Below are 7,395 nucleotides of genomic sequence, written 5' to 3' on the forward strand. Positions count from 1 at the left end.
GCCACGAGGACCCGGGAGAAGGAGAGGAATTTGTGCGCCATCCCACGCTCCTGGAGCCTTGGGTGAAAGTCTGACTCCAGGGAGGACTTCCCAGCAGGGCTGCTCTGCCACCAACAGGATGTGGCCTGCTTCCCGGAGGCACAGCCCCAGGCCTTGAAAGATGGGAAGCAGCGGGCCAAGGGGGAGGCCGGAGAGTTCTGCTGCTCTTGCAACCCACCCCGGCCGGTCCTGGTTCCTCTGGGCCTCAGTTTCCCCATCTGTACAATGGCCGTGGGTGGGGCCCAGTGATCCCGAGTTGGAAGGACAGTCACTGGCCCTGAGCAGTGATGAGCCCATCCCCGCCACCCCCACACCACACACAGACAACTCTGTCCTCTGCGGGCCAAACACACCCCTCAGGCCCCTCCCTCTGCCCACTGTGCTGACGGGGACCAGATGCTCCAAACTTGTGGTTCTGGGGGTGGGGGTGGCAGGGCCCAGCGGGCTGGCAGGCAAGCCCTGGGTTTGGCCCAGGGACCTATAATCAGCTCCTGCCCCTCTGATCCCGGCCCAGGACTGACGCTTGGGGCTGTGGTGTCCTGGCCGGCTGTGGCCACGGCCGCTATATTTGGGAGCCCAATTGAGGATGAGGGAGGGGTGGGCGGGAGGCAGCCACCAGGGACCAGCGCCTCATGGGGGACAGGGCGGGGGACACTGTTGTCCAGGTTGATTCTCCTTGCAGGAGGGTGCAGTCTTGGCTGTGGGGGTCCACTTTGGGGGGGGCATGCTCTGCTGTCAGGAGCCCAGCCTGGGCAGGCATCAGCCTTGCCCCCGGTGACTGGTCCAAGGAGGTAGATTGGAAATCTGAGTGTGTGAGAAAGGGGAGGGGGTGACAAGATTAATGGGAGTGGGAAAACAGCTTTCACAGGGTGAGGTTTGGGGGAGAGGAGTCTGAGGTGGGAGGGATAGGAGCAGCGGGTACCAACATGCTACACAAAGGGATGGAGAAAACAGAGTCTTGATGCTGGGGTCCCAGGGAAGGGAGTGAGGTGTAGCCTAGCTCTGGTTCCCCCGTTCTCCCTGCTGGTGGAGCTTCTAGAGGGGCTCGGCCCCTCCTCCAGCATGGCCTGCGGCCTCCCTGAACTGCCCTGGACATTCCCCGCCGCTGGGCCAAACCCTGTACCCTCCCACCAGCAGCTTCCCAAAGAGCAAATATTTATTGTCCTTGGAAGAAAAAAAAAGAGTCCCCTTTTAGGATCAGGGTCTGGGAGCTGCTATTGAGGCTTGCAGGGGCTCGGCAGCAGCCCGAGATGACCACCTAGAGGCTGAGGGCGGGGGAAGGAGGGTGAGCTGGCCTCAGGGGAGAGGGGCTGGTTGCCCCAGGCTGCTGCTGGGCAGGGGCTCTGCCCAGGTTTCTGTCTCCCCAAGATTGCCCCAGAAAGGGTCCAAGCGGGTACGGTCGCTGACCCCACGGCATGAGGTATGAACGTGTGTGTGAGCAGGTAGATGTATGCAGTCTGTGTGTGACAAAACGCATCCCTGTGCGCACGAGGATAGGAACACACATGGGGTGTGAGCGTGTGGGCATGTGTCATCTCGTGTGCTCACATGTGTCACACGAGGCTGTGACCCCACGTGTGTGAGAAGCATGCCTGGGCGCGCCTGGATCTGTGTGCGTGTCCATCTGGGAGCCCGTTCATCTGTTGGCGTGGGGCGGGGTAGGGGCATGTGGACACAACCTCTGTTGAATGGCCAATTCAGTCAAAAATGCAAGTAAATTTAGCAGGGGGAAAAAAAAACCCTGTCAGTCAGACGAGGAGTCTGAATTGGGTGGTTGTTTGACTGGATGGACCAACTGTCTCAGGCAAACAGTTCACGCTGGCTGTGGGGAGGAACCAGCTCCCCTGGGCCGTCATGGAGAAACTGGAGACGGGGACCCTGACTGCGGCAGAGACAAGCCACAGAGGCTGACAGAGAGGTGGGGACAGACCCAACGACCCTGAGGTGGAGACAGGGGCGGGAGGGTCGTTGAGGTCGGCCAGAGACAAAGGGGGCGTCCAGGGCAGGATGGAGCTGCCCAGAGCCTGCGGACAATGCGTGTGCACACAGCCCTCCAGCCCCCAGCCTCAGCCCTGAGCCGAGTGTAAGCCAGATTCATTCTTCCCTTCCACTCCCCTAAGGCAGCCCCAAGTGGACAAGAAGGGCTCATCACACTGGGATGCAGGAAGAGAGGGTGGGCTGGGCAGCTAAAGGAGGCAGTGATAGGACTGTAGGCCAGGGGACAGGGATGGTGGGGGGTGGGGGTGAAAGCAGGGCAGTGATGAGGAGGGGAGGTGGGGGTGGGAGAAGCCGAGGCAGTGGTGGCCGGGAGGGCCCCCCTTCCCATCCCCTCGCAGACCGCACCTAGCAGTGGTGGCCCCACCAGACCCCGGCTGTCCCCACCCCACCCTACCTAGCACCAGCTGTGTCCTTGCCTCCAGTGGCCACACAAACACACTCTGTGGCTCAGGGTGTGGAGCTGCATTAAAAATGGCCCAAGCCCCCGGCCAGGAATAGTTAGGGTCAATTCCCGTACCTGCCGGTGTGGGTATTTATATATCTGCGGCCCGCCTACCTGCTGTATTTATGTCTGAAGTACAACACACACATGCGCGTTCACACACACACATACACACACATTCACAGGGTCCCCCGGTCAGGCTAACCAGCCCTCACTGTGTGTCTGTGTCTGTCTGAAGACACGCACTGGTCCTGGACGCCCCCAAGCCACCTGATCCCTTTCTACCAACTCTGGGGTCGACCGGAATCACAACGAAGGGTGTGCGTGCACTGATGCACACGTATGTACTCCCAGGCTCACAGTCAGGAAGCCCGCCCGCAGGTGCTCAGGCCATGAGCTGGCACACTCTTATGCGCACACCTTTAAATACAAACCCTCACACTCTGTAGATGCCTTTGCGCACACCCTCATACCCAGGTGCACATACCCTTTGCCCACACATGCCCTTTGCACGCGAGTGTACACTCATTCACGTGCCTTTGCATACACACACCCCGAACGCTTCACACCTTCAAACTCGTGGTGTAGGAGGAGCTCTGGGTGGGAATCAGAAGCTCTGGGAAGTAGGAGAAAGGCAGAGGGTGAGAGCAATGAGGGCCCCATAGCAGGCCTGCCTGATGATGAGGTCTGGGTGGCAGTGTGAGTGCACACGCATGTGAGTTTGAGTGTATGTGTCCACAATCTTGGAACCTTTCCACAGCCTCCCCTCTAAACCCTCTGGAAAGCCATCCCTACCCCCACCCCGTTCACAGAGGGAAACAGAGGCCAGAGCAGAGCAGCTGGGCCTGGGGAGGTCAGCGTCCCCAGGTTCGGGGCCTGCGAGCCTTAGCATCTGTGTTGTTCTTGGAACGCCCAGGCCAGATAAGGACCGGGGTCAGAGCTCGGCTCTCGTGGGAAAGGACTCTCTGGAAGGCTCCCGACCCATTCCATTCCCAGATGTTAGACCCCAGAGCAGGCAGTGGGAGGGCAAAGGGGATGACGGGGGACAAGCAGGGGCCATCATGCTGGGCTGTAGAGCTGCAGGGAGACCACGGCAGATTCAGACTCACAAATGCCTGGGAATACGCAGTGACCCCCTCAAACCAGCCCAGGGACCTCCAAGTGTGGGGGCCTGGAGCAGAGACAAAGGGAAGATACCCAGCCCCCAGCTCTCTGCAAAATCTAGATTTGAGACCCTCAGCTCTAGGAAGCCTCATTATATTCTGGAGCCAGGGCTAACGGTCAGAGACTGTGTCTGAGAAGTCTGCAGCCTGGCTGGCTGGAGAAGCTGTTTTGGGGGTGATAGATGGAGTGCTGGGAACTTCAAAGCAATACGTCCCATCCAAAGCTGATCCAGGCTCTGGTCGTGGGATCGGTTATCAGAGCCAGCAGGGGACCCCCGTTCTGATCCTGGCCCCTCACTGACTATTGGAGACACTTCCCCTCTGGAGACCTCAGTGTTCCCCACCCTGTACAATGGAATGGGGTTTTGGGTCAGCTCGGCAGACACACAGACCCCTCCGGCAGTCAGTTTGGGGCATCTTTGGACATGCGCCTCCTCCTTCTCCCACTTGCACCAACCTTTGCCCCTTGCCCAGGTCACAGTGCCTCGGAGAAGGCTGGAGCTTCTTTGAGGGAGCTTAGAGCTTAGCATCAAGTCAACAAGGAAACAATCGGCTGGAATTCTGCATGAATACAGGGCTCATCCAAGGCTACAGATAATGGAGGAGGGTCTGGGGGACTCCTGTGCCCCTTGGGACTTTTGCCTGCCTGCAAGCCCCCTCCTCCAAAGTCTTGGTCTCCAGTAGGCATAGCAGGCCCCTCCCCCAGCCTACCTTCTACCTAGCATGCTCAAAATTCCCATAATCAATGTAGATGCAGTTTGGGGTCAGGAACCAAGAGGAACCATCGATTGCTCCAACCAGGAGCCCTCTCCCCTTCCACAGCCCCCTGCTGGCCTTGGGGGTCTCCCCAAACCCATCTTTCTACTGAGGTACTGAGGACAGAGGCCACAGGTTCAGCTGAGCTGGTCTAGCCTGGAGCACTGGAGTGGACACTCCCTGTAGACCCAGGCTGCCCAAGCTTCAGTCTCCTATCTAGGAGTTGGACTCCAGCCCTTCTGGCTTGACCGTCAGGCTGTTCCCTAGCTTCCCTGATGGCTCAGACTGTAAAGAAGCCGCCTGCAATGCCAGAGATCTAGGTTTGATCCCTGGGTTGGGAAGACCCCTTGAGAAAGGAATGGCAGCCCACTCCAGTATTCTTGCCTGAAGAACTCCATGGACAGAGGATCCTGGCAGGCTACAGTCCACAGGGTCACAAAGACTCAGACATGACTAAGCAACTAACACTTCCCCCCACCTCAACCCCAATCCATCAGGTTTAATCTCATCAGGCTCCTTGGAGAAAAATTTTCTAACACCGCAGGACAAAAGACATGTCCAGAGAGGCTGGAGGAAGCTCCTTCTGAGATCCTTGGATTCCCTCCCTCCTCATGGAGAAACTGAGGCTCAGAAGAGGAAGGCCATCTCCATAGCAACTGAGAGATAAGAGGGTCAAGGGTCAGTCCAAAGCTCCAGCAAGTAATTCTCCTCTCCCCCAGAGACAAAGGATGAGACAGGGCTTGGAGATGACCCACAGAGATGACCCAGTCCCTGCTCTCAGGGCTTGCAGTCTCTCAAGAGAGGGGCAAGAATCCAGAATCTGAGGTCTCACAGAATCAGATGCAGGAAGACCTAGGAGAAAAGGGGACTTTGAAGAGCATATGAACCACCCCTCACGAAGCAATGAAGAGGAGGGCAAGTCCGGCAGTGAGGGGCAGAGACTCCTCAGGGTTCAGGCAATGGGAACCCCAGGGCAGTGGGGCCTATAGGCCTATAGGGAAGTGGCTCCCAAAAGCAGGGCCTCCAAGCCTCTGAAGCCAGTCCAACACACAATAAGGACTCAAGAGTTTGAGGAGTAAGTGATCTGATTCAGGAGGGCCACAGAAAAGCATCTGATCAAAGGAGCGGCTCCATGAGGCCTGACCCTCCAAAATACTTTCCTTTCTCCCCCTTCCTGCTCCTCTCTCTGCTAGGTCATCACTTCTTTGCCCCCGTCCACCCCCAAATAGCCCTCTGTGGTCATGCTTAAATTGGAAAATGTATGTGGAGCTTGAGTGGGAGGGGCGGGGGTGGCCACCCTTCCATCTGGGACCCAGCTCTGCTCCCTGGGCCAGGAATGGCTTCTGGAGCCGGCTGTGGGGCAAAGGGCGTTGCAGGGGGGGCGGGATATGTTAGATGGCCAGAGGTCAGTGCTCCTGTTCCCTGCCTCTGCACCCTCAACACCAGCTCAGGAAGGCAGGGAAAGAAAGGGGTGCCACGGGGAGGCAGGGGAAGCTAAGCCACCAGCCTCCCGGTGGAGAGCATTACTGAGTCCATGGTCCCCGGGGCCTCTGCTTTCCCCCTGGGAAACAGGGCTTGAGCTTTTCATTCACTCCTGAGGAGGCAGAGGGCTCTCAGAGATGGAGCAGTGGCACAGGACAGGGGGAGCTGCGTGTGTGGCTCTGAACTGCATCTAGTCCTCCCCAGATCCAGCTGATGACCAGTGCCCCCTTGAGGCTCCATGGAGGTCTCCGAGCCATGCATATCCATTCTTTGGTCACCCTGGGATCCTCCTCCAAGGTGGTGACTCACCTGTCCCCAGCTGGGACCCTTCAGCCTCTTCCACAGCCTGAGAGGGCCCTGGGTATTGGGAAGTCTTGGGGATCTGGTCTGGGTTGACCTCTGGCCTGCCATTGTCCCTCTCTGAACATCGCTTTCCCACACAGTTTTATAAACTTCCCCAAAGTACTTCCCCTTCTGGCCAGTTCAGCCAACGTCCACGGCGCCTCTGGGCCAGGCTCTGTGCCTGCCGGGTGTTGGACAGCCAGGCAGACACAGTCCTGGTCGCAGCCCGAGATGTTCCCAGTGTCACTGCCAGTTCATCGCTTCGCCCAGCTAGCGGGCCCTGAGGCTTTCAGGAAAAGAGGAAACTGAGGCCCATAGAGAGATGTCCCAGCAGTCCTCAAATGGCCCAGTGTGAACAAGGACCACCCACATAGAGGGTCCTTCCAGGCCAAGGAGAACCCCCACTTGCAAGAACTAGGGGTTCCCCCACCCCAGGCATCCCCACCTCTGCCCCCAGGCGAGACCCAGGGTCTGAGCTAACCCCCTTCCCACTCCACCCTCCTCCTCCCCGGCCCCCTCGTCCCTTCAAACCGCAAGGCTCAGCCAGCCTCTGGAACGCGTGCCCAGGACCTCGGTGATATTTTGAGTTTAAGAAAACTTTGCAGTCGGCAGGAGCTCTTAAAGGTTATAAATAGCAGCAGCAGGAGCCCATGCCGGGAGAGGCGGAAACACGTGTCAAACACGCCTGGGAGGGGGGTATTCCGAGGCACAGACCCCCGCCCCCTCCACCTCCCCCTTCCCTGCCTCCTCCCCCCCCCCACCACTAGGGACCCACCAGGCTTCAGGGGATTTTACAGCCGCTGGAGCGGGAAGTCACACTCCACCTGGAAGACGTCAGGAAAGGAGACTCCGCTCTTGCCCCCAGCCAGGGTCCCTGAGCGAATGGCCAGGATACCCCCGTGCATGTGGGGGAGCTACTGAAAGGAGTCTGGGGTGGGAAGTCTTGCTCCCGCCGTCACCCTCCCTGGCCAGCATGGAACCCCGGGGGCTGAGCGGAGTTTTGGATTGCATCCCCTCTAAGTCCGGTCAGCGCAAGCTCAGGACAAAGAAGGGATTTTTCCAAGGTCACACAGGAGTCGGGTGAGATCAGGCCCCCAACCCACAGTTGTTTTCACTAAATGCTGTTGCATCCCTTCCATCTCAAGGGACCACAGGACAATATCTTACCTCATC

The sequence above is a fragment of the Cervus canadensis genome, chromosome 22 (genome assembly GCF_019320065.1).
Source record: "Cervus canadensis isolate Bull #8, Minnesota chromosome 22, ASM1932006v1, whole genome shotgun sequence".
In the NCBI taxonomy this organism is placed as follows: Eukaryota; Metazoa; Chordata; class Mammalia; order Artiodactyla; family Cervidae; genus Cervus; species Cervus canadensis.